This window comes from Grus americana, chromosome 11, assembly GCF_028858705.1.
Source record: "Grus americana isolate bGruAme1 chromosome 11, bGruAme1.mat, whole genome shotgun sequence".
Classification (NCBI taxonomy): Eukaryota; Metazoa; Chordata; class Aves; order Gruiformes; family Gruidae; genus Grus; species Grus americana.
In genome coordinates, this window is record NC_072862.1 from 13652913 (window position 1) to 13660980 (window position 8068).

An 8068-nucleotide genomic window follows, 5' to 3' on the forward strand; every position below is an offset into this window, starting at 1 on the left:
TTAAACGTTTTTATTTACTAGTGTGTCCTGATGAGGTGGTCAAAGCCTTTCACCTGCAAGTTTCAGGTATTGCACACACTTGCGGGGAAAAAAAGGTGTTGAACACATCTGAGTTGTTCCCACAAGCCCAGGTATTCAGCGTGGTGTGGAGATGGGAAGCAAAGTTTTTGTTGGTTTTTGGTTTTGTTTTTTTTTTATGAAGGAGTTGGCAATGTAATTCAGCTGGGTCTTGGTGACACCTAGAAATGCAATAAAATAAAACCTGGGCAGCCTTCAGACAGTTTGAATGGTGACAAACATGTTATCGCCCATGACATGAAGAACTACGGCTCGCTCTTTTTCCAAGGTCACTCCTGAAAACCTGGAAAATCAGGGGAGAGAATTTGTGCACGTGGCCATCCACACTTGTGGCTTTGTTCATGGGTACCTGCTGCAATGTGACATTTATTCCAACCCTTTTAACGTGGAAAAATAGATGCTCTGGAAATATGTGCAAAAGGGAGAAAAGCTCGTGGGTAGCAGAAGGGCTGAAGAATTATTTTTTTTCCTTCTTTTTCCTGTCCCTCCATCCCCTGGGGGCCCCACAGGGATGTTCCAGTGGCTTCGGCCATGCTGTTGGAGCAGCCCGGAGTGGGCCAGGCGGGGGTTAGCAGGGATGGTGTATCCCAGGCTATCGCTGGAGATGACCTGTGCCTGCTGTGAAGAGGTGGAGTGGGAGTGGGGAATAGGAGCCAGTGTGGGCAAAGCCAAATCCCAGCCCTGACCCTTCATCCCCTGCTGCCTCAGCTTCCCCCAGCCAGGGTGACGTGGGTGACACAGGGCACACACCCGCACAGTACTGCTAGAGGTCAGCATGTACCCAAAGGTCATTTTAAGAAACTGTTTGCAGGTAGGTGTTGCACAGCAGTGGCCAGAGCCGTGCCCACCTCAGGCAGCAGCCCCTACTCTCAGCAGCACACCTGGGAGGGGGATGCCAGGGTGGCTTCCTCACCTGGTGATCAGCTCACCTGGGACACCTGCATACCCATAAAAGCCCACACCTGCACCCTTCCTACCCTTTGGGCTCTGCTTCCTTCTGCTCCTTTTGGTGGAGGGCAGATGGTCCCATTTTTAGGGGCTAATGCAAAGCTATCTATTTTTAGCCTTGGATTTTGAGATTTGGAGGTCTCATCTCTATTTTATCTATATATTTATTAAAGGTGACTTTATTTCTAATCTCAGGGTTTGTACTAAAGAGAAGAAGCCTGACAGTGTGCCCTGAGCTGGAAGTTTGAAGGAGGAGTTCAGAACATCACCAAACGTAGGTGGATTTCTTTTTAAAGTCTTGTGGTTTCTTTTCCTCCCTACTTTATCCTTGCCATCCCAGGCAGCAGCTGGTGTGGTGTTTGCATGTCTGGGTCTGCAGCCTTGAGAAAACCTTCAGAAATCTGGGAGTAACTCTGTCTTTCAGCTAAAAAGGAGTGTTCCCCTGCCTACAGTGCTAGCACCCTCTTCTTGGGGGGGGGGGGGGGGGTGTCGTTGGTCGTCTCTCATAGCTCTGGCTTTCTTATGAAATCTGCTGCTGGGGTAGGTAGTGGCTGAGTTGCCCCGGTGCTGGCAGCATGGGTGCTACAGGGGTCTGTGATGGAGCTCAGGTCCCTGTTCCCCAGCAAGTGGGGATATTTGCGTGTCAGTGCCTGTTGAGGCTGCTGGGAACACCACGGAGCTGTGCTGGATGCTGTGCTAAGCGCCATTCAAACCCAGCACGGAGTGAAAATGGGAAAAAAAACCCAAGTCCCCTTGGGCTGCAAATATTTAGATTATTTGCAGTGGCCAGTTACTGCTGGGGGAAGCCTGGAGGCATGTGGGGCTGCTGTCATGTGGCTTTTTGCAGGAGCAGGGTGGCCGCTCATGCCTGGGAGGAAGGGGCTCCTTCCAGCCCTGGGGGCTCGGGGGGCTGACGGTGCCACCGAGGGGATGCTCTCTGCTCCCCCTCCCCGGCAAGCCCGGCGCCGTGTGGTTTGGGATCCAGGGCAGTGGCGAAATGCCCCAGTTTGGCCCCCGGTTGTTTTTCTGTCTCTGGGTGACATCTGGTGCATTGCTGCGAGTTCCCAGAAAGAGGCCCTGATGGAGGATGTCAGGGTAGGAAGAAAGGAGCTGACCTTGCTATTAAAAGGCAACAGAAATGGAAATGTTTCAGGCTGTTTCTAGCAGACATCTCTGGGAAGGAAATCTCTTTGCTCTGCTCCATAAGACCCTTGTGGGCAGCTTTTCTCTGCTAATTGTCCACTTGATACCATGCTTGAGGTGCTTAATTTACCCTCACCCCCATTGCTGTGTCTGAAAAGATCTTGTGGGGCTTGAGAAGGGTTTAAGTCCTATTGATCCCTTGTAACTTTGTATGTTCCTGGGCTTATAGTGACACCAACAGCTCTGATGCTCTCAGATCAAAGATACTCATCTCAAGTGGGAAGAGTTTGGGGCCGGATCGTGCTCTGAGTCCAGAGCAATCCCATTGAATCCAGCCCAGCATTCCCAGCAGCACCTCTTTAAAAAGGGACTTTCTTGCAAATCTGATCCCTGCTCTGAGCAGGGTCCCATGGACGAAAGAAACCTTGCCATTGCATGGCTGTTCCTCGTGATGGGGGAGAAGTGGAGTAATTATCAAGATTAGCAAGAATAAGCTTTGCTTACAGCTGGAGATGAATGAATGTTTTAAACCCTCTTGGCTTTTTGGCTGAGATCAAATGTGGCATCAGTTTAACATCTGTATCCTTTATCTGGGGAGTGGGAAGACTAACCTTTCTTGATGCAGGGCATGAACTTGATTTAAAAGGGCTCTCCTTCAATTTTTTTTTTTCCCCTGTGCTGTGCGATCCTGCTAGGTGATACCACTGCTTTCCCTGCCTGGAAGGGAAGAGGAGGAGGAGGACAGCACAGGAGGCTGCGCTGGATATTTGCAGAATGATGAGAACAGCACATGTGAAATGTGGCTGGGGGTGGATCTGTGTGCTTGAGGACAGTGCGGGCACAGTGACAGCAGGCAGCCATCGGAATTGAGATGTACGGATAGTCCCTGCTGGCCGCAGAGCGATCGGCTCCACCGAGCTGTGGATGACAGCGTATCTCGGAAAACCCAAACAATATATCTGCTGCAAAGGCATAAATCATCCCAGGTGCCATCTACCTGTGCCCCAGCGCTCCTCCTGTGCCGCACACCGCTGCTCCCGCTTTGTCCTGGGAAGCGCAGGGCCAGGAGTGAGCTGACAGTCAGCATTCGCCCAGCGTGGGTGGCGGAGGGGGCTTGGAGCTAATGATTTAAATGATTAGTGCGAGGAGCACAGGCAGCTGCTATTGACTTCAGCCAAGGTGCTCCCATTGTTCAGGCTGGTGTTTTCCAGCCGCTGCCTTGCTGTGGTGGTGGGATGCATCAATGAAGCACTTTCCAGAAGCTGTGGGCACGGAGCAGGGACAGCCAAAGGCTTTCTGAGCTCTGCCTTCAAATGCTTTTTGGTGATGAAAAGTAGTGGTTTCCTTGGGATGGGAGCACCTGGCTTGGCTCGTGGAACATCATCTCCTCTCACCCATCCCGGCTTTGGGGTGCTGAGCATGGATGGGTTGTGTGTGGGCTAGCAGCCCTCAATGCTGCAGTGGTGGCCACAGCTGGGAGCGAGGCTGGCGTGCCCCAAACAGGGAAGATTGGTGTGGCTGTGCCCAGTGTGGGAGGTCAGGGACAGGCTCTCCTGCAGGGTTTCTGCATCCTCAGTGTATTTAGTCTGTACTGGGCTGAAGGCACCAGCTTCACCTTCTCCATTGCTTTCTCTTGGCATGTTGCTCTTGGTCTGTGCTAAGGAATAGTCCTTAATGATGACAAGCCCCTGAGCAAAAGAGCACCAAATAATTTTGTTTTGCGCCCAAGAGAAGACGAGATGGTATCCAGTAGAGCCCAGGAGCCTTTCACCCCCTCGGGGCCAGGTCTGGCACTTACTCAAAAAAATCAACCTGGACTGGCTCTGCCCATCCTTGCAAAGTGACCCCTACGTGTGTTGGAAGGACGTTTTGTTTGTTGGGCCAGAGAAAGTGAAACGTAACCTGAGAGCAGGACTGGAGCCCAGCTCACCCGCCATGCTTTGGTAAGCGGCACACAAAGCGGCGGAGCCGCATCCTGTGCCCCTGGGCCCTCAAAGCCTCCCTATATCTGAGCAGCCCCTTGAAGTGTGTTGCTCCAGCCCAGCACAGACAGCTGTCAGGTCAGTGGGTGGACATGATGCCTGTACCTGGAGGGTCTCCAGGAAGGTCCTCTCCCCTTCAGAGACTAAGACAGTCGATGCTGGGAGGCAGAGCAGGTCGTGTTTCACTACTGCGGGCTCTTAAGACCCACTGGAGCATCTGGCTGAGTCACTGTTGGGGACAGGATACTGCAGTGGGGGATATTGGAGCTGGTCCACCAGCCAGTTCCTGTGCTGTGTGGATATGTAATGCACACCAGCACGGTATATACTGTGCGGGGTGTGTGTCTGTGGATACGGTATTTATTTAGGTGTTGAAGGTGAAATGAATCTCTGCTGTTTCCCTCTGGGCTGGATCTTTACCTGCTCCCCCAGCTGAAATCCAGCACTGCTTCTCTGGAGCACGGGAACCTCCTCCCAGCACGGTGAGTGGACGTTTCCCAGACTTCAGGAGAAAAGCCCTTTCCCCCTCCACTCCCTAATGAAACACTCGCTCCCCCATACCCATCTTCCCACTCACTTTTTGCTTTCATTTCCAAAGGCTGGTTGGGCCACTCCTGCTCTACCCCTTTCCCTTGTTTTTCCCAGCTGTTTTGGAACCCAGTGGGTGGCTTGGGACAGAAACCTGCCCAGCCCACAGCAGCCATAGAAATGCTTCCTATGGGGCTGATAAAAGCAGGGTTTCTTTTTTCTTCTTTTTTTTTTTTTTTTTTTGCTAGAACCCAAAATAGTCATTTCCAGTGCAACAGGCATATCACCACCAAGTCAGCACAGTAACTGCAAATTCTGCAGGATGGCGATGCTCCGGAGGAGGCAGCTGGGCTGCTGCTCTTCCCCAGCGTGCACAGGTGAACTGGGAGCAACCACACTGGAATCAATGTGGCCACTGGGAATATCCCTTGAGACAGCACTTTCCTTAACCCGTTGATCTCAAGCTTTGCCTGCTGATCTATTCTCAAGGCTCCTAAACAAAGCCCATCCTTCCTTTGTTAATGTGGCTGCATTTTTTCATGAATGGATGAATTTCTTCATAAATCACTTTTTTTTTTACCAAATTAAGAGGGAAAAGAAGGGGAGGAAGGGAAACACCCCAGCCCTTGTCTTGGTGGCTTGTCGTGCCTGCCTTTAATTGACAGACCTTGTTATTAATGTTTTCCAGCCGCCTCTCATCCAGTGCTCAAACCTCCCTTTTAAAGCCCTGTCATGTTAAAAATTGACGTGTGTTGACTTTGGCCTGGGAGAAGCTGGGCCCTGGCTGTAGGTAGGAACTGCATGTGTTTAGTCTGGCTTACATTTTATTTTCCCCTTTCATCAAATTAGTTCAGCTGTATTTTTTTTCTGAAGGAAAGAAAAGAAAAGAAAAACTATTTGACAATCTGAGGCTCTGGGTTAGAATTGCAGCATTGCATTAAAACAACAAAAAATAGCTTACAAATGTGGGCTGTGGCAGGCTGGGTGGAGATGGGGCCACTGGAACAGGGATGGGAAAAGCTGCTGCAAGTAAACACCATCTCCAAGGAGGTGCACAGGTTCCTCCTGCAACCCCACAGCCCCAGTTTGTTCATTTACACCAGTTGGGGTAGTTGCATTCAGCCTTGATCAAATTAATGCTGTCATGACTGCATCAGGTTCCCCTCACCTCCCCAGTTCAGCCCATGCAGCAGCCTTGCAGCAGGTACCCAAGTGTTCTACTCCCAATTTCAGCCAGGGATGCACTGCAAGCCCAGTAAGGTGACCACCTGACTGTGCTGGGACTGGAAAGCCAAGGAAATCCTGCTTCTTGCCTGCTAAGTGCCTGGGATTAGGAGCTATGTGGTGTATTTCACTGGGATTGCAGTTAAGATCCAAACAGCATCCATCAGGGATGCTCTTGCCTGTGAACTTAGTGAGGAGGAGCTCCCATGTGCTGGGGAGAGCATGTCCTGCTCCTGCTGCCCCAGGGTTTTACCAACCCCTTAGTGCCTTGCTGTGAGAGGCATCTGCCCCCCTCCCAGTCTGTTTCCTCAGGCGCTTCAGGGTTAAATGCACCTGAAATGTCGGTGGGGTTCATTTAACATCTAGGAGGTCTCCCCAGCCCCAAGTCACTGAGGACCAGGAAAGCATCAGCTGCTGTTTTGGTGCTAAATGGAAAGAAATAGCTGAAACCTCAGGAAGTTACTAATGTGCTTGTGTCACCATCCTGCCTGCACTGAATCCAGCCCTGCTCTGCCTGGGGCTGAAAACAGTGATGGGGGAAACCCCAGGTGGGGCTGTCAGGAGGCTCCATGGGGTAAGGGGGGGTCTTCACTCCCACCCCCTCAAGACTATGGCATGGCACGTCCCCATGCCCCCATCAGGGTTTCTCTTGCAGTGCCTGTGAACGAGGGAGCAATGGGTTTCGGCATTTGCTGCTTGGTCAATGCTGTGTCCTTGCAGAGCCAGTGTTGCTCCTGCCAGGAGTGACCACCATATTGCACCCAAACAGTGCAAGTGAAGTGGAAACAGGCAGAGAAGGATCCTCATTTGCCCTGGGGCATGCTGGGGACAACCTGTCTTTGCCTCCTGAAAGGTCTCACAGGCAGGTACTAGCTTAGTGTGTCCCCTTGCAGCAATTCCCATGTATCCTTTTCTTCTGTGTCTCAGGGTGGTGTTTCTGTGGGCCCCATGGGATGCCCAGAGTGCAGTGCCAGACCCCACCATCCTGACAGCCCTGGGACTCTCATTTTTTGGCCATATGAGGGGACAAGAACAGGTCCCCACAGGTGTCATTGCGAACTGGGGAACCTGGAGGGCTTCTGGCTCCCTGCTGGACCTGCAATGAAGTAGCTGAGCCCAAGGAAGTGTGGGGAGACTTGGCACTGAGACCTCTTCTCCCTGCAGCCATGATCCTTACCAAAGGGCCGGGCTGGGCAGCGTGCCCATACACATGAGGACCTGGCCCCTCACGAGGGGGGGGGGGCCTGAAATATTTTCTAACAGCTACTTTTGTAACATTAGCAAAATCAAAGCAAAATGTGTCAAAATTGCCATTAAGACACATTTAACTTCCCTTGTTTCGAGACAAAGTGCCTTTGCCTGGAGGCAGGTTTCGGGTTTGCCGTGCTGCCGTGAGAGACTATTGGATTACAGGCAGCACAGAGCCAGATTTTGCTCTCTTCAGGGTAAAGGCTTTTTCTAATCAGGATCAGTTTAATTCTGTCATCTGAATTATTAGCTTGGCTCCGTTTCTGGCCTGTGCAGGAAGGAGATGAGGGAAAGGAGCCTGTTGCTGGAGGAGGGGAGGTGAGTGGGGAGAGGGTCTGAGCCCCGAAGGGCAGAGCCTCTCCCTGCCTGGGACCTGCTCTTTGGACCGCAAAAACCCCGTGCTCATGTTCTAGCTGATGATGGATGGTGGGAGGTGTGAAGGCCTCCGAGGGCTTTGCAGCTACGGATCAAGCCTTGCTGCATGGCTCTGCCATAGATAAGCATCAACCCGATTTACTGGTGGGGAAACTGAGGCATGGGGCAGAGACCAGGGATGTGGAGCTGTGGTGTTGGCAATGCTGAGCCGCCCTCGCCTGCAGAGAGGTAAGATGAATTCCTCATTAAATAGCAGAGACAGCAAAATCCCTCCTTTCCTCCTGGAAAAAACAGTATCTCTGCATCCTGGCTCGTGTTTCGGGGAGGCTGTTTGGGCCTTACCACATCCTTGCTTTGAAAAGGATACTTTTTTCCCTTCCCTTTTTTTCTTCTCCCCCCAAAGAGTGAGGATGTGTATGGAAATTTGAAGGTAGTGTTTTCCATGTTATTCCTCCAATGCCCTCTCTCCCTGTGTCATGGGTCCTGTCTGTGGTCCCCATTCCCGTGGACCTGGACGCTTGTGCTCTGGACACACACAGTCC